The sequence below is a fragment of the Panthera tigris genome, chromosome F2, assembly GCF_018350195.1.
Source record: "Panthera tigris isolate Pti1 chromosome F2, P.tigris_Pti1_mat1.1, whole genome shotgun sequence".
Classification (NCBI taxonomy): Eukaryota; Metazoa; Chordata; class Mammalia; order Carnivora; family Felidae; genus Panthera; species Panthera tigris.
In genome coordinates, this window is record NC_056676.1 from 43,370,546 (window position 1) to 43,390,377 (window position 19,832).

The 19,832-nt window shown below is 42.8% G+C and overlaps 1 long non-coding RNA gene across 5 annotated transcripts in view; it reads left to right on the plus strand.

Moving 5' to 3' along the window:
- Positions 1-17,367, plus strand: part of LOC122235013 — a 40,243-nt gene extending 22,876 nt beyond the window's left edge. The window contains exons 3-5 of one of the 5 annotated variants that reach the window (XR_006213082.1): positions 12,627-12,722; positions 13,564-13,606; positions 16,941-17,367. This is a non-coding gene — a long non-coding RNA (uncharacterized LOC122235013). Of the gene's footprint in view, positions 1-12,626; positions 12,723-13,491; positions 13,607-14,851; positions 14,890-16,940 lie in introns of those variants that run through there. The other 4 variants (XR_006213085.1, XR_006213081.1, XR_006213083.1 and 1 more) reach the window with 4 other exon arrangements.
- The last annotated feature ends 2,465 nt before the right edge of the window (positions 17,368-19,832 follow it).

A 19,832-nucleotide genomic window follows, 5' to 3' on the forward strand; every position in this document is an offset into this window, starting at 1 on the left:
AATCAATTGCAAACAAAGAAAGCAAAGCCCAGGCTTCAGCAGAGATCTTACTCATTGGGATCTGGGCACTGGGACTGGGGTCCCTCCATCCACAAACAGAAAAGACTACTTTGTCTGCCTTCAGCCGTTCTAGCTAAGTCTGAGACCCAGGTTCTGATTATAATAAATCGTTGATTTATTTTCCATGTCTTGATAGACAACCCTAGCCCTGAGCCACACCCCTCTCCACTTTCTCATGTCTCCTTGTTTTCTTTTTCTTGTAAATGTTTATTTATTTATTGAGAGAGGGAAAGAGAACAAGCAGGGGAGAGGCAAAGAGAAAGGGGGAGAGAGAATCCCAAGCAGGCTCCAAGCCATTAACACGGAGCCCAATGTGGGGCTCGATCTCACAAACCATGAGATCATGATCTGAGCTGAAATCAAGAGTCGGACGTTTAACCAACCAAGCCACCTGGTGCCCCTCGTCTCCTTGTTTTCATGGTCACACTCTTCTCTCAGCCTAACACACTTCTCCCATGACCACCACCTTCCCTCTTTCACTCTATATCCATGCCTACCAACCTACATACCCTCCCATGTCCCTACTCAGCCAGAAGCCACTCTGAGGAGCCTTCCCTGACCAACCTTGCAAACCATCCGTACCCTAGCCCCAGGAAGATGGAAGTTCTCCATTGTGTGCCCTCCTCTTGCTCTTTGTACAGACCCCACTGTAGCACTGCTCACTGGTTTATTTGCCTGTAGGTTTTCCTCCTCCCAGGATGGTAAACCCTTGAGGTGAGAAACTGGATCTTGTTTAACATGGTATCAATGGGGCCTACCTCAGTACCTGGAATTAGCAAGACAAGTAGCCAATATTTTTTGAATGAACGAATTCTCTTACGGGCTCAGGACAGTGATAGGTACCAAGGATGATTAAACAAAATCCCTTCCTTATGGAGTCCTAGTTAGTTTCATGATGGAGTGTGTGATGGTTAAGTTCTAGACTGGGAGGTGGAGCAGTGCACGATTTCAAAGCAGCGAACCCGCAGGCCTGAAATAAAAGCCAGGGCACAATGTGAATGTCCATTCATTCATTCAGTAAATAGTTACTGTGGGCTGATGCTGATTTAAGGGCTGTGGATACATCAGAGAATAAACCAGACAAAATTATTTGCCCTCATGAAACCTATTGGTAAGAGACAGATCAGCAACTTCAAACAACCCACTAAAAGGCACATGCTAGCCCCATAAAGGGAACAGAGACACTGAATTTTGTTAATTCACTTCTTTCTGCTTCTTGTAGGATAATATGAGCCAGCCGGTCAGTTCAGCAAACAAAAAGAAAAAAAAGGAAGACCTGTTTGCAAATGCCTCTGTGAGGCATACATTTGAAATTCTCCTTGCTTCTTTCACATTCCCAAACAACTCCTTCCCACTCCACCTCTCCTTTGTTTCTCCAGTAAGGTTGCCCAGGTGACCATCCTGCCCAAGGTCAGTCCACAGGCAGTAATGGGGTTTGGGCCGCACATTGGTCACTGGTCTTAATTTTCAGTTTCTAGTCTCTGTGGTGTTGATGAATCAAATTAGAAGTTGGGTGTCATGTGATGTCCGTGGCAGGCCTCTGGCTTCTCACTTCTTTTGACATACTTCTGAGCATCCTAGTGATCACTGCTGAGCACATCAAGGGAGATAAATAAGCCACTCATTCATTCAACAAATATCTAATGAGCACCTACTAGAGTCCAGGCAATAGATCTGCTGCTGGAGATCCAATGGTGAGCCAAACAGATGAGCTTGCAGTATAGCAGGAAGGATAGGCATACACAAGAAAACAACCAACGGTAAATCCGTCATACAAATGAACTCTGTGGCCCATGAGGAACTCCAACAAGAGAAACCAGCATACAGGTGTCTCCCTCGACTTCTTCTCCCGGATGGTACACACCCCCTTCACATCTTTATAGCATCTTCTTCCTCATGGAAGACCTGCTGCGTTCCCCCAGCAAAAGTTCAGTGCTTTGTGTCTCCATCTCAGCCTCTTCTGTCTCTCTGAGGAGTTACCATCCTCTAGCCTGCCTCTCTGGGCCGTGAGCCCTCCTCCCACTCAGCTGAGTTTCCCACAGTGTAGTTGGGGGCAGGACTTCTCTAATTTGACGCGTAGTAGAATTACCTGGGGGAATTTTGGTGCCCCTCATGGTTAGGGGACTCCCCCAAACCAATTAAATTATGCTCCCTGGGGCTGAGTTCCAGCAAATTCCAATGTGCTGTGAAGTTTAAGAACCCATGGTGTATACATCTGTCTCCATTTCCTTACCTTCCTTTGCTTCTCCTACCATAGCACAAACCCATTCCTATCCCCACCATTCCTCTGGTTACGAGTTCCCTTCTGTAAAACACCTGGATTCTCAGAGTCCATCTGACTTGACATTTCTCTGGAATCTGACAATATTGCCCCGTCTCTTTTCTGGAAATAACCTTTCCTTTGCTTCCATTGTACCATTTTCTCCTGTTTCTCTGGTTGATGCTTCTTTGCCTCCTTTGTCCCACTTTTTCTTACCTTTTTCCTCTTTCTTGCTTCTCAAGTGTGGGCATTTCCAGAGAAACTTCTCATCTCAGTCTACGTGTTGTACACCCACTCACAAGGTTTCAACAGCATCTTTGTGCAGAGGATCCTCAGATCTCTCCAGGAAAGACCTCTTCTCAGAGCCCTTGGCTTTAGTCCTACATATAAAACTGCCCACTAGAAATCCCCACCTGCTTGTCCTTCAGAATTCTCAAATGGATGTGTTCAAGTTGAACTTATTATCCCCATGCCCCTTCAACCCATCACACACATACCAACTGTTTCCCCCAGCCTCAGAACCACCTTATTCATTTCCTAGCTCAGTTGCAAAAACTTCTACCTGCCTAGACACCCACCAGAAACTCAGGAATTGGCCTTCCCACCTCACTGTGTCTTCCCCCACATTCAGTCAGCCTTCAAGTCCTGTGGAGCCTGCCTTCCTAACATCTCCCCACTTCACCACCCTTTTCGTTTCTCATCAGGATTAGCCTACCTGCTGTCTGTCTCATCCCAAGCCCCCTATTCCATCCCCTTTATGGCCACCAGAATCATCTCTATGAAATGCAAATCTAAGAGACATCTTCAGTGCAGTGCCTCTGGGGTTATTTCAGGATACATTTAAGGTTCTTCTCATGGCACACACACATTTCTCTCCAGCCCCACCTTTTGCCATAGCCGTACTGAAGTACTGTGGTTCCCCAGATGTGTCTGTCTGGCTCAGTGCCTTTTGTACCTGCCTCACTCGGTTCTTTGTCTGATTAAGTCTTACACAGTCTTCAAGACTCAGCTCAGAACTTCCTTCAGGAAGACTCTTGTATCAATTGAGATGTTTCCAGCTTCAACTAACAAAACATCAAACTGGAAATGTAATACAGCATTATATAGAGGTTTATTACCTCCCTAGAAAGAAGTGCACAGCAGGCAACTCCAGAGCTAGCTAATTGAGCAGCCTGATGATATCTGAGCTGCAGGCTGCCTTCTCTTTTTGGCTTTCCCCAGATGGTCTCAAAATGCATGCCTTGACTCCAAACATCAGATCCACACAAAACCACATCTAAAGGCAGAAAGAAATGAAGGCTTCCCCTGGGACATCTTTTTTATCAGAGAAGAAAATATTTCCCAGCAGACTTTCCTACTGGTCCCATTACCATTGGGACCAGTAGGTCTAGGTTACCAACTTACCCTAGAGCAATCACTGGCAAAGGGAAAAGGGTTGCTGTGGTTTCCCTGTGACCAGGCGGAAAGCCCTCTTCTTTGAATGCATTCTGCCTTATATAGAGCAAAAGGTTCTATTGGCAGGGATGAATGGGGGAAATGGTAGTTGCGTAACCTACCAATGGTTTTGGCCATGCTTTCTCTCCTAGCGTCCCTCGCTCACCACTCCTTCACGAGTGAATTGGGTGCTTTTCAAGTACTCCGTCATTGCACTTTTCAAACTATATCGTAGTGTTGGTTTACTTATCTGTCTCCTTACACTGCACTCCATACAGTTTATTCATCTCTGATTCTCCATCACCTACTAGCAGAGGCCTAGCGCATAGCCTCAATAAAAATTCATTGTTTGAATGACTGATTGAATTAATTAGTGAAATGTTCAAGACACTTTCCACATAGTCTAGAACTGTGGTTGCATTAATGCTAATTATTTGACCCATCTATATAGTGATTATTACCCATCTAAAGAGCCTGATATATGACCACATTGTTTGTGCTATTTGCTCCATGCAACTTCTGTTTTTATTGCTTTTGTGACTTATCCTATGGTTGGCTTTTTGTCTCTAGCAGCAACCAAATGACCACTTTCTTTATTAAATAGAGCCAATGTCTCTGGTTCCCCCAAAGGACCATGCTGGTGTTGAGCCTTTTTTTTCCCCCTCTGTCTGCCAAGCCAGCATAGATCAACACCATCTATCAATGTCCCATCTTTGGGTGGGACTTCAAAGGCAGGATTTCCTTTTCTGGGTCAAGTTGACCTGTAACTTCCATCTTCTTCATACTAACTCTCAGTCTGTGGAGCTGCATCATCTCTGCGAGTGGTCAGCAGCTTCTCATCCAGTGCCTTAGCAAATATTTATTGAGGGAATTAGTGAATGAATCATTTAACTGACTTGCATGTAATCTTCAAAAACAGTCATAGCAAACAAGAGTTCTTACTTAAAAGGTATTCTTCCACAGCAGAAACATCTTTAAAAATAACCAAATTAGCAGCTTTTATCAATGTTGACATTCTGTTCTTAAACTAATTACCTGCTTATGTAAGTGACCTTATTAAGAGCTGTTGACACCTTTTAAAGCTATCTTTGGAAATCAAACTCAAACCCAAATACAATTATGAGCTTGCCATGTTCAAAAATGGCATCTTGATATGGCCAGAATTCCCTATTGAATTCAGAAATCTAATTCAAATCCTTATGTTGGAAAAAGAAGGGATATAAATCAAATCCATAGATGAATAATGAATAAAAACAGCCATGGTTAACTTAGGCATGGGAATAAAAACAGAAGTGTCACCTGAAGCACACACTGCTCTTTTTCTAATATAGAATGAACAGTAGCTGGTTGATGGAAATTTCGTTTTTGACATTTATATGGACAGTGGTTCCTTAGCAAAAAGAACTACAGAGCAATGTCATGTCAGTATCCCATGTGACAATAAGCATTATCCCTGTAGCAGAAATCATTCCCAACAACCTAGAGGATGCCCTCAGAACAGTCAAAACATCAAACAGAATGTTCTATTAGATGTTAGGGTCCAAGAAAACAAAGTCATGGAATCATGCCCCAAACTGCCAGGCAGGAGTACATGCCCTCACAGGTCTTGTCAGAGGATCAATGAGACCAAGAGAGTAACTCAGCTATTAGATATGGTAACTCCTGCCGAAATAGGAACAGCATCCTCATGAGAACATGCCCAGGCACAGCTTCAAAACTTCAGCAATCAGAATTGGAGTTCATTTGGCCCAAGATGTAAATCAACCTGTGACACAAAGGAAAAGAACTCCCAGAAAACATTGCCTGTCACAGCAAACCAAAAGCCAGTCTTGGCTCACTGGATCATAAACTCCTGGAGAGCAGAAACAACTAGGTAGTGATAATATTATTTATAAATAATATCAAGGCTTGGGCTGACTCTGAAATGCACGTTCATAAAATTATCAAGTGAAGGTGAACTTTAGGACTTATTTAATCCAAATTCCTTATTTCACTAAAGATGAAATCAAGTTTTAAAGAGGGGAAGGTTTTTGCCTAATCTAATATGGCTGTCTCTCTCTTCCTCTCTCTCTCTCTCTCTCTCTCCCTCTCTCTTTCTCTTTCTGGACCCTTAACTCCAACCAAGGGCTCTTCCCACTTTATACCATAATTATAGTCCCTACCACGTTGCCCTGCCTGCAGTTGGCTTTCAAAAAAACAATGAACAAGTCATGTCGATCATCATTATGTGTTAACACGGCCAGTTTCTGATTATATAGGGCTTAACACATATAATCTGGGGGGAGGGGAGGAGGGTCTTCTTTAAGAAAAAAAATACAAAAGGAGGAATATAAAATTTGATACAAAAGTGAATATTTCTTTAGACTGAGAAGAACATACAACAAATTTCAAATATAACAAAGTTGACTAATCCTACCAGGATCACAGAACTCATAAATATCACATTCTTATTAAATAATTGCCTGACACATCTCTATAATACATTCTTCCCACAGAGTTTTTGGCTCCATATGCTCTGATTAACTCTTCATGCAATAACAATTGTATAATTTTTCTAAAGAGAAAACAAAATTCAGTGTTTCTTTTATAAAAAAAATTGTTTTGCATTATTCATTAATGGTTAGGAAAGTTACTTTCAGCTTCATAAGTTATTCTATTGCATTGAGTCCCATAATACAATAAATTACTCTTACGCTACACAATGATTCCAAGATGAATACATATAGGACTTTTGTTCAGGGAAACACTTGTTTCATCAGGCTGTCGCTTGCACGCTGCTTTGTCTGCATCCACCAGCCTTCATCGGAACAAGGTATATCAGATTCACAAAAACGTGATCTGTTATGCATGCAGAAAACATACAGCTTTGAATTCAGAATGAGCTTAGTGTTTGTACTACTGTTACAGGTGTGTGCCCTATAAACACAAGGATTCAGATGAAATTCTATTTTATGAGACTTCCCCTCATGATATAAGAGAATGTAAGGAGTGTTTATCAGTGTACATGCTACATTACTAAAATATATTTCTGACAGAAGGGAGCTTCCATTCTGACAGAGTTGATGAGCACAAAATTCTCCAATTACGGTTTGACACATCTGGGGGTTCAAAGAATGTTTCACAGATTTGCATCTGGATGCACTTGGAACCTTGTGTCTTTTCACTTCCCCCTAGTTCCAAAGTGGGTGCTGAGGGGCACATGCATAATGGGGCACAGCCTCTGGCCCTGCACCCAGTGTCACTTTACTGAGTCGCCGCAGTGAGTGGGAGGAGAATTTTGGAAAGCCTTCTACAGCGGGAGAGCTAACACTAACTTGACTCCACGTGCAGGCGCCTGAAAACCACATAAATATATCCCACTAAGCCAAACTCAGTTATCTCCAAGTTTACATCCCCTTTGCAGGATCCCAAACAGTTCACAGCCATGTTAAAGTCACCTGACCCAAGGGGAGAGGAAAAAGACAGTGCCTTAACAGATTGTGGTTAAAATACTATTTTCAAATCTTTACAAAAACTTATACTCATGTGAACACAAAGCTGGAGACCCTCCTATGCCTTTGGAATGGGCCTCATCAATGAGGGGCCCTTGAAGCTTTATGAGTTTCACGGTCCTTATGCCCTCTGCATACTGACCTTGGTATCATCTTTTGCAAAGACAGGGAAACAATCAGCAGTCATCTTGAAATGTGAGGACCGGGAGTGATCATATGGCCTGATGGAAAGTGTATTTGTCCTGCAGGGCTGCCCTAAGAGTATCACAAATGAAGTATCTTAAAATAACAGAAATTTGCCTCACAGTTCTGAGGCTAGAAGTCTGTAATCAAGGTGTTAGCAGGACCACGTTCTCCCCAGTGGCTCTAGAGAAGAATCCTTCTTTGCCTCTTCCAGCTTCTGCTGTTCCCAGGAATCCTTGCTGTGCTTCGCCTGCTGATACATCACTCCAGGCTCTGCCTCCTGTGCAGAGCTGAATGGCCCTGTGCGTGTCCGTCTCTGTGTCTTTTCTCCTCTTCTTAAAGGAGACCAATCATACTGGATTAGGGGCCCACCCTCACCCAGGATGACTTCATCTTAACTCATTACCTCTGCAACAGCCTTATTTCCAAATAAAATTACATTCTGAAGTACTGGGAGCTAGGACTTCAACATATCTTCTCTGGGGAACACAGGCCATAACAGAACGGAAACAGTACTGAACTCACTATGCATCAACCCGGCACTGTGCAATTCTAAGCAACTCAGACTTATTCAGCAAACAGTGGCACTGAGCGTGTGCTGGGGTTTCCAGAGGAGTCTGATCAGGTAGCCACCAGCCCGGGAGAGAGACAAGTCAACGAATGACACACAGGGTGGCTGTTGCTATATGGAGGCCCATGTACACAGTGAGATAGGCCTGCTGTGGAGACAGCCTGTGAGCATGAGGGTTTGAGAAGTTCTGCACAATGCTGGTCTATTTGAACCTAGTCTTTAAGAATGCCTAGATGTTCACTGAATGGACAATAGAGGGGAAGAAACTCCAGGCAAGAGCGATAGTGCATAAAGAGGCCTGGGTTAATATGAAACCACACTTTCAGGGAGAGTTTTGTGTAATTTTGAATGGTTGGAAGCAAAGCTGTATTTGACAGAATGGCAGATTAGACTTGGAAAGTAGGAGGAGCCAGGCCATGAAGGCTTTATAAACCATGATAAGGAGTCTGGCCTTTACCGTACAGAGGGGGAGAGGCAGGGCACTAAGAGGAAAATGATCAACTGGGTTTGCGTTCCAAGAAAATTGCTTCGGCGGCAGCGTGGAGGGTGGGCTGGACAGAGATGGCAAGTGGGATGGTCTCACTGAGACCCTTCTGGAGATGCACAGGCCCACATCTTCTTTATTCTCAACAGCCCCTCCAGATGCACGTGCAAGCTGAGGGGACTGGGGCACAGAGAGGGAGGAGCTGCCACAGCTCACCAGCCACAGGCCAGTGCGCGTGTGCTTAGTGGACGTGACCTTCCCTCTCGAGCAGCAATACACGAGCAGAGTCTGTGTGAAGTAAAGGAACGGCACAGGAAGATATCTGGGAAGGAGCATTCCGGGTTGTTCAGGATGATAGGAAATCATTTGATTAGTATTTCTTCTCAGTTTTAAGGTAAGTTTCAGAGAGGTTATAGGACTTGTCTGACTTGTAATGGTTAAAGTAACAGATAACCCCCCAAATCTCAGGGCTTTAATGTGATAGAACCCATGTTTTGCTCACTGGAAATCCAGAGCAAGTGTTCCTGACTGGCCTGGCCTTTCCTCCAAGCAGTGATTCAGAGGTCAAGCCCTAGCCTCTTAGAGTTTTACCTCTCGTTACCAAGGTCAATTCAGAGGCACGGCATTGTGGGGAATTTTAACGTACCAGTTGGGATCCACTTCCGCTCACGGTACTTTGGCAAGAACACAGTCCTGTGCCACAACGAACCCCAAAGGACGAGTGTGCAGCAAGAAGAGAATCAGCATGGATTCAGCCAGCAGTGTCCTCCACAGTTACCTAATGACTAGATCAAGATTTGAACTTAGGGCTCTGGACCTCCAGAGTCAACGCTCGTTATCCTTGCCCTCATCTGTCTCCCGATGTGAGCTGTTCTTTTGCCATCATCTGAAAGCCTGCTTCCTGCCCTGGCAGCTCAGCTTGGCCTCTGCCTGCCGTACCACCTGCCTGTTTCCGGGTGTTCTCTGCTCCCAGACTTCCTTTCCCTGTGTTTGGATCATGCACCAAGTGTGCTGCTTCCCCCATTGTCTGAGCTTAGTCCTCCATGTGCCGAGGGTCTGCCTGCCACACTGGACCTGCGCCCGGGGTCCTTCTGCCCAGCATCTGCTGCACCCCAATGGACAGGCTTCTCCCAATATAGCTTGGCTTTGTGGCAATTAAGGGGCTATTTTCAGTGTTCAATGCAGACACTAGTTGGAAAATCAATGCACAAGCAGTTGACCATAATAGTTAAAAGAAAGTTACTTCAGGTACTTTTCAGAGAATAAAAAAAAGACAACCCTAACATTTAAATACATTGAAAGTCACCAGAACCTCTATGTGGAGACTCAAGCCTGGAGTATGTGAGTGAATGGAGTCTCAGAGTACAGTCACTGCATGTATCTAGGACCACAAAGAGCCTGGAATTTGGAATGGATGGTTTAGAACACCCATGCCATGCCCAGAAGGCAGCTCAAGTACATCTATCACTGATGGAAGGCTGGGGTCTCATCTTTGCGTATAAAAGAGAAGACACGTTAACACATGACACACTCGTAGAGGATTCAGAAGTTCAATGCATCTTGTTCTAAACCCACATTTTATCTCATTTTATATTATGGTTTTATTTTCATAATCCTAACAGAGCACATAGCAGTTTCTTTTTTTTTTTTTTTTTTAATTTTTTTTTCAACGTTTTTTATTTATTTTTGGGACAGAGAGAGACAGAGCATGAATGGGGGAGGGGCAGAGAGAGAGGGAGACACAGAATCGGAAACAGGCTCCAGGCTCTGAGCCATCAGCCCAGAGCCTGACGCGGGGCTCGAACTCACGGACCGCGAGATCGTGACCTGGCTGAAGTCGGACGCTTAACCGACTGCGCCACCCAGGCGCCCCCATAGCAGTTTCTTAATACATATTTGCTAAATGAAAAATCACTTATGGATGTATGAATAGATGGAAGGCAGGACAGAAAACAAGGTTTCCCAATTCTTGGTGTGTGTGAGTAGATGAATTTATGAGCAACAAACATGAAGATGGGGGATTTGGGAAGATAATTTATCATCACAATTTAATAAACCTTATAACAGAGTTAATCTGCTTTTGTTATATACATGTGGGACTGTATGATTACTAAGGTGTAAATGTTAAGCAATCCTAGAGGTGGGGTCGGGGACCCAGCCCACCCTCTGAGGTCCTCCCACCTTATGGGCTTTGGGGAGCCTGACCCTTCACACTCACACTAGTGTCTGGGAAGATACTCCCTTCACACAAGGTCTTTTAGACAATGCCCCGCAAAGGAATAGACCTGAGAAAAGAAAGAAAAAGAGCAGAAAACCAAAGAAAGGTAAGAAAATATAAAGAAAAGGAAAACGGGCACCTGGGTGGCTCAGTCGGTTCAGCGTCTGACTTCGGCTCAGGTCATGATCTCACGGCTTGTGGGTTCGAGCCCCGCGTTGGGCTCTGTGATGACAGCTCAGAGCCTGCAGCCTGCTTCGGATTCTGTGTCTCGTTCTCTCTCTCTCTGCCCCTCCCCTGCTCATGCTCTGTCTCTCTCCGTCTCAAAAATAAACATTAAAAAAAAATTTTTTTAAAGAAAAACGAAGAAAAAAAAGAATCTTGATTCTTTTAATTATGGGTCACATGTGTGCACACATGTGTGTATTCTTGCCAATGTCCTATAGAGTGGAAGTGGATCTCAACTGGTACATTAGAATTCCCCACACCCGGTCCCCCATTCTGCCATGCCTTTGAATTGACCTTGGTAATGAAAGGTAAAACTCTAAGAGGCTAGGGCTTGACCTCTGAATCACTGCTTGGAGGAAAGGCCAGGCCAGTCAGGAACACTTGCTCTGGATTTCCAGTGAGCAAAACGTGTTTCTATCATGTTAAAGCCCTGAGATTTGGGGGGTTATCTGTTACTTTAACCATTACAAGTCAGACAAGTCCTATAACCTCTCTGAAACTTACCTTAAAACTGAGAAGAAATACTAATCAAATGATTTCCTATCATCCTGAACAACCCGGAATGCTCCTTCCCAGATATCTTCCTGTGCCGTTCCTTTACTTCACACAGACTCTGCTCGTGTACTGCTGCTCGAGAGGGGAGTGCCATGGCCATTCTGTCTGAAATATCACTCCTTTTCATGTCACCCACCATTGTTTTTCTTCTAAATTTACCTCCCACCTCAAGTTTATTGAGCTATAATTGAAATAGAGTAAACTGCACATATCCAAACTGTGAATTTAATCGTTTTGACATATGTATATCCTCTTGTCCTGCTCTAATTTTCTTCTTGGCATTTATTACTATCCATTTCATTTGTTTGTTTATAATCTGTCTCCACCACTAGAATAAAAGTTCCATTATAATATAAATACTGTTTCTTTGGAGCTTAGAATAGTATCTGATCTGTAGGAGGCACTCACTCAGTATTTGTTGGATGGATGGATAGATGGATGGATGGATGGATGGATGCAGCAAAGCCCAGTTAGAAGAAAAGGAACACAAAGTCAAGGACAGACTAAAGCAGCCTGGGTGACTCCATGTGGAGCCAGTCCTACGCTGGCTGTCTTTAGGGTCTTCTCCATCTAATTGGTCCAAGAGTAGAGAAGCCAAATGCATTCCTGCCTGCATTTCAGACTGTTGGGGATAGCTGCAGGAATCCTGAGTTGAAAAGGATTCTAAGGCGGCAGCTATCTGGGCTTCACAGAAATGAAGGTAGTGATCCATTAATGATGTCTGTCTTGGGAAGGGAAGTAAGTGATGGTAGGCATATTTGCAATCCTTTTCCTAGAAACTACTGTGGGGCTGAACCTGCTGGTGGGGGGTAAATCATCTCAACGGTGGACAGAAGCAAGCCACAGAGGATGGGGGAAGGCAGGACTTGACAGTAACATTTTGAAATGTCATTTACCACCGGTACTGACTGTGACTACACTAAGGCTGACAGTCCTGTGATTAAACACACTGAGATGATTAGTCTGAATGGGCTTTGGGCTCCTGGCTTCTTTCCCATTGATTTTCAATGGGCAATAATAACACGCTGATAAATTCTACACAGGAAAGGGATGCAAGGACACAGAGGACTTTCACGCGCACCTTAACCAGACTTATGTTTGCCCATGACAATGGTCACATTTCACTAAATTAGTACTTGTGCCAGCCCCCTTTTTGTTTCTGCAGTATGATTTCTTTTCAATGGATGGCTTGAAGTAAAGCAATTGAAGTTTGATGAAGCCTCATCTGACAGTAATTAAAGGTAAAGACTAAGCCTTCAAGTTTTGAATCTTGCTGTGAGTAATTCAGCCTTGTTATAGCACACCATAAAGCTGAGGGTCTGTTATTACCACAAAGCGTCCCTTGCAAAATCATTTTGTATTTGTCCAAGACTAAGCATTTCTTTCTCTATTAGAAAGAAGAAAGCCACTTTCCTCCAGCCAAATTTAAAGCCTAGATGCTGCCTAATATTCCGTAAGGTCTTTGAACAGTTCAGAGCCTGAAACAGCACAGTATAAATGAGGTGTTTAACTTCTTGAGGCTTCCCCCCAAAGGTCACTGAGTCCAAGTCTCTCCCTGGAAGAACGTCAAGAGCTTGCCGGTCCTTCCAGCCAGTCTTCAGCATTATTTGCAAACTTGTAACATTTGCAATGGCCATGCTTGAGTATCCTGCCGCCCCTCCCACTGCCAGGATGAACCAGACCCAAGTTGGTGTATGTGTGTGTGCATATTCATATCCACAGCCACATCCGTTTTTAGGGCCTCTAAGTATCTTTGAGTACATTTTTATTATATTTTCCACAAAAGTTTTGTCTATGGTGGGAAGGGGTTATTACTAAGTACCTCTTATTTTGGGATACTCTTAGATTTTCTAAATTTCATTTTTTAAATGTATTTCCCGATAGATATACATTCAATTGTTTTTGTTGTCCTTCTTCTTGTTTTTGTCAGTTGTTCATCCAGCCACTTGGCTAAACTTTTGTATTGAGTCTAATAATTTATCTGCCGATGCCTTTGGGTTTTCTCTGCAGACTATTTTAAATTCTGTTACGACTTTTAGGACTCTTTCACTCTGATCTTCTTCCTTCCCCTTACTGACCTAGCCAGGACACTACTACAACATGAAACAGAAGTGAAGGAAGAATGGTAAGCCCTCTAGTCTTATTCCTGATATTAAAGAGAATATTTTCAATACTTCTCCATTACTTATGATGTTTGTTTGCTGTTGGAGTGCTTTTACAGATTTTCTGAAGTTAATGAAGTTACTTCCTTTTGAAAATTCTTCCTAGTTGCTAAGAGTTTATATCATGAACACATGTTGAATTTTAACAGTACATTTTTCTGTAACTGTTGAGATAATTGTATCATTTTCTTCCCTTTAATTTATTAATGTATTGAATCATAGTAATTGACTTTCTAATGTTAAAACTAAGTTTACATTTTGGGGATAATTCCAGCTCACTCATGATGTATTATTACATTGCTATGTTGCTGAATTCAGTTTGCTAATATTTTTGTGTAGAATGTGCCTATGTTCATAAACACAGGCATATGACATTGGATTTAGTTTGCATTTCTTGTGCCATCATTGCCAAGTTTGCTGTTAAGATTGGGCTACACTCATACATTCTAGAATAATTTTTATAAAAATGACATTATTTGTTCCTTGAATGTTTGATATCATTTAGCAAAACTGCCTGGAGCTGGATAACTTTTTGTGGGGATATTTCATACTATTGCTTGAGTATTTTTATTTATTATAGAGCTATTCATATTTTCTATTTCCTTTTGAATCACTTTTGGTGATTTTTCTAAGGTTTGTCAATTTTATCTAAATTTTTCAGTGTGTTGGCATTAAGTTGTTCAAAAGACTATTTTCTTTTTATTATATGTAATCATGTTTTTTACATTTAATATATGCAGCAGGGCTCCTGGGTGGCTCAGTTGGTTAAGCGTCTGACTTCGGCTCAGGTCATGATCTCGCGGTCCGTGGGTTCGAGTCCTGTGTCGGGCTCTGTGCTGACAGCTCAGAGCCTGGAGCCTGTTTCGGATTCTGTGTCTCCCTCTCCTTCTGACCCTCTCCCATTCATGCTCTGTCTCTCTCTGTCTCAAAAATAAATAAACGTTAAAAAAATTTTAATATACGCAGCTATTTTTTACATTTTTACATCACACAATCTTCACATTTACATCAGAAAGTCAATTACTATTGTTAACTTGTGCCTCCTCTTTCTCTCTCTTTCATTAATTTTGCAGAGAGTGTTAATTTTTTTAGCCTTTTGAAAAATCTTTGGTTTTGTGGATATTCTTTATTATGTGTTCATTATCTGCTTTAATCTTTGTTGTTTCCTTCCTTCTACTTTTTTTTCAAGTTCATTTATTTATTTTTAGAGACTGAGAACAAGCAGGGGAGTGGCAGAGAGAGAGGGAGAGAGAGAGAATCCCAAGCAGGCTCCACACCGTCAGCACAGAGAACCGACTGAGCCACCCAGTCTCCCCGCTTTCTTCTACTTTCTTTGAGTTTACTTCACTGCCCTTTTCTAATATCCTAAGAAGAATATTTAGTTCATTAATATTCTGCCATAATTCTTATCTGACTGTTCTTTAGATTCTAAGGGCATAAGAATTAGACGTAAAGGTATTTTTGACAATATATTCATATACATATAAAATATAAAAGAATGTACCTATAAATTATTAAAGTAACTAAGTGGATTTAGCCAGATTGCTAGATAAATATGCCAAGATCAGTCTAAGAAAAGAAATTATCTTTCCAAATGCTGGCAACAAATATTGGGAAACAAATTATTTTAAGAAAGATAATTCTTAAAGTAGTGTCAAAACCATCCAGTACCTATAAATTTAACAAAATATGTACAAAGCATTACTGACAGAAATTGTTAAAGACCTAAGCAAATCATAGGATTCCTACCCACTGATCAGGGATACCTGCTTTATATTTATACTGCTGTGGGCAATAAACCTTTATTGTGCTAAGGCAATGAAATGTAGAGATTTATTTGTTACAGTAGCTATTGTTACTGTAGTGTAAGTATTTGGGCTGAAAATGCGTGCCAATATGATGCAATTTTCTCAATGATCAGTTAACTTAAGTGTATAACCCCTAAAAATGATGTTTTTATTAGGTTCCATTTCAAAGAGTTTTAATTAAAAATCATCCTCTCTTTTTTCAGCCCTCACTCTGCCCATTTAAGAAGCCGAGAGGCTTTCCTATTTGTTAGGCCTCAGGGATGGGTTGAGCCAAATTGGTCCTAAGATCACTCTCAGGTCTGAGGCAGGAAATCCTGGGAAGAACACATCTTTCATCTTCTCTCTGTCTCTGAGTCTCTAAAACAGTCTTATTAAGGGGCAGAGTATCAGAAATAAATCTGCCACCCTGCCCATTGGCGCTTCGTAGAACATCTACTCTAACCTTAGCTTCTGGTGAGTGAGCAGCTGAAGGTGTGATCCTTCCCCTCCCCCAGCTACTTGGGCATGGTGCTGAAATCTAGTCGATTCATTGGTTTGTCAGGGACCAATGAGATTCTGGTGCTGGAAGATCATTCAGATCCATTTCTAGCCATCTTCAGGCTGATAAGTATACAGGGAAAGCAATCTCTAATGAAGCCAGAGAGTGGTGCTCATTTCTAGAGAAACTCAGACACCAGAGAGCATTTGGGGTGAGAGAACGTAAGGGATTGACAGTGTTCCGGTCCCCTGGAGGCCTGGCTGTCTTTCCTGTAACTGAGTCCTGTGACTCTGATAGGCTTCCAGTGAATTCCTTCTTATCTGTGCTAATTCGGATTGGCTTTTGTTGTTTGTAATAAATAGACCCTGATGGAGACAGCGTGATGACAGTATTCAGCCAGGAGTCTGAAGAAGACATGAGCCCTGTCTTCTCTCAGTTATCCTTCTGTCAGAGTATAATTCCCAAAATATTAAAAACCTAATTTTCATATAGATAAGAAAGCGCAAGTCAAGGTTTTATTTAGTCCATGACTGAGGGAGCCGGGAGGATGACGATGCTGGATCAGAAGAGAGTATGAGACAACAGGAGTGCAGAGTAAGATTACACATCCAGATACAAAACTGGTTCACACCCAAGTGTCCTGTCCACTTGGGCAGAAAATAAAATCAGCACCATCTAACTAGCACTGCACCAGGTCTGAGCCCAAATCAGTGGTATAATCTATGTTGCATTCCCAGAGAGAGTGAGAGGACCCTCAGGCCAGCTTCTCTGGATCAGTGCTTCCCAGACTATATACAAGTACAGACTTCTGGGCCCTGCCCTCAGAAATTCTGGTTCAGTAGGTCTTGGGCTTGGCCCGAAATTTCACATTTTAGCAAGTTCCCAGGTGACAGTGCTAGTCAGCAAACCACATTTTAAGTAGCACAGCCTTAGACGACATTAAAAGGTCGTGTAATAACCCTTTTGCTTATTGCTAAGTTTTGAATAATTTTTCTTAACCCTCCACCCAAGGTCCCCAAGGGAGAGCTAAGCCTCCAGATGAAGAAAAGCAAAGCAAGGCAAATAGCACTTTGCTCTTGGCTGAAGATTTGCATTCAAAACTGAGTGAAGGACTTAGATGAACACAGCTAGGTCATATGGAGGAGTCTTTTTTCCTATGCTAGGTAGGTCTCAGTAGCATCAAACCAGGAAAGCAAGCACTTGGCCATTTTTCCCCAAGCTCCTATCTGAATCTTTGGTCTTATCGCAATGCAAGGAAAAGCTTATTCAGGCCACACCAGCCGGTGACAGAGAAGAAGAAACTAAAGAGAGAGGCAGAAAGCAAATTCCTTCCAAAATCGAGAACCACACTGGTCTAGGCTGCCTTCCCAGGAAGCCTGAGTTTGGTGCCGCAGTAAGAAGGGAGTTTCCAAATGCGAGAGGAGAGAGGACAATTGGGCCTTCTCCCAAGGCAACAGTCCTGACCCTTCTTACTATTCTGGCTCCAGGAGCTAAGGTTGCCAGATAAATTACAGGACATTTGACTAAATTTATATTTCAAATAAATGACAACTTTTAATGTAAGTATGTCTCAGATACTGCATAGGACACATACACACTACAAAAAAAAAAGTATTCATTTTTGTATCTGATTCACCTGGGCATCCTGTATTTTTATTTGGTATTCTAACAATACCAACTTTATGGCTATTGTGAGGACTAAATGTGATGATAAATATAAAGTTTTTAAAACACAGAAAGCAGGGTGCCCAGTGGCTCACTCAGCTAAGCATCTGACTTCAGCTCAGGTCATGATCTCATCGCTCATGAGTTCAAGCCCCACGTTGGGCTCGCAGCTCTCAGCGCAGAGTCCTCTTCGGTTCCTATCTCCCTCTCTCCCTGCCCCTCCCAAGCTCATGCTTTCTCTCTGTCTCAAAAAAAAAAAAAAAAACATCAAAAAAAATGTTTTTAAAACACACAGAAAGCATTTCATACATGTTAGTTACTAACAGCTTTCCAGTTGTACAGAAGGTAAGTCTTAGAAAGTAACCTGCCAATACTGGACAGCAGGTGTTATGTGCTGAATTGTGCCCCCCGACAGTTTATATGCTGGAGCCCTAACTCCCAGTACCTCAGAATGTGACTGAATTTGGAGAGAGGGCCTTTTAAAGAGATAATTAAGTTAAAACAAGGCTGTAAAGATGGGCCCTAATGCAATCTGACTGGTGTCTGTATAAGAAGAGGAAATTTAGACACAAAAAGAGGTCAAAGTTGTGAGAAAATTAATTTCTGTTGTTTAAGCCCCCCGGTCTGTGGCATTTTATTATGGCAGCCCCAGCAAACTAAGAGAGCAAATAAGGGGCCAAGGTGGGGTTCAAACTCAGGTGGCTGGGCACCAATGGTTAAGTACTGCTGGACCAGTAAACGTGACCACTAAAGTGTGAAGTCAGCACGGGCCCATCCCAACATGTAAAACAAACTCAACAATGACAATGAGTCCGTCTGTTTCCCCATCCGCACCCTCCACTCGCCACCATCTCCTCCGAGTTCACCGTTCTGATGGAATCTCTGCTCTAGACCATTCTGCACTTCACCTCCCACCTCCCTGTATGTTCCTGGCCACTGAAAATCCCTTACTAATAGTGACCGGAGTTATCTTCTGATGGTTCCGGGTGCACAGAGTAGCACTCGATTAACAGTCGTCATGCTGTCGCTACAGCTTGATACAGGGGTGTTGAGTGAATGCATGAGTAACAGAATGAATGGCATCCGCCTGGCTCTCAGTCCCACGCTCTCTGGTACCTGCTTATCCTCATGCCTAGACTGCCATGCTGTTCCTACCTGTCCCCATCAAAGTGAAAGTTTTGTGATTGGCCCTTATTTCTTGTTCGTCTTTATTTCTCTCTGAGCTCTGTGACTGAGTGTGTGTGTGTGTGTGTGTGTGTGTGTCAGAGAGAGAGAGAGACAGAGAGAGAGACAGAGAGACAGAGACAGAGATTAGGAGAGACCGGAAGAGAAAGAAAATTGGAGGGAGTCCCCCTATTCTCATCTGGTTGCTCGGTTTTTTTTAAGATCCGATGCTGTTACAGGTAAAAACACAGACTGGTTTTTCCCCTAACCTTACCAATATAAATATGCCTAAAGGCTATGCATGAAACATTTCCAATTAAAGTTGTAAATAAATGTCTCACTAGAATGTTGAATGCCTGAATTTCAAACCAGAGTAAACACTAAAACTGGAATAGAACACAACAAACTACTTAGCTCTACTGGAGGGAAACGTGTTCTCCAAGAGAACAGCCATTTGGCAGCTAACTGACCTGTCACTTGTCCAAAGTTCCTGTTACGGGTTGAATTGTGTCCCCCCACCCCCATCCCAAAATATGTAGAAGTCCTGACCCCTAGTGCCTGAAAATGCGGCCTTATTTGGAAATAGAGTCCTCATAGATATAATCAGTTTAAGTGAGATAAAGCCGTGCTGGTTTAGGGTGGGCCCTTAATCCAATACAATCTATCTTTTCATGAAGAAGAGAGGCACACGTAGGGTGAATGCCATGTGACAACAGAAAAGATAGGGGAGTGAGGCTGCTTCAAGCCAAGGGACCCCAAGGATTGGTGGCCACCACCAAGAGCCAGAAGAGGCAAGGAAGGATTCTCCCCAGAGTCTCAGAGGGAGCAAGGCCCTACTGACACCTTGATGTAGACTTCTGGCCTCCAGAACTATGTGACAATGAGTTCTTTTTTAAACCACCCAGTTTGTGGTATCATGACAACCCTAGGAAATCAAGACACCACCCCTTTGCTTTCCTGGGCTTGTCTGGATGAAAATATCTTCAGTGGCTTTGTAAATTTTGCAGGTGGTTATGTTGCAGTTATCTGTTCCTGCAAAAACTTAATGGCTTAAGACAACTTAGTATTTTATCT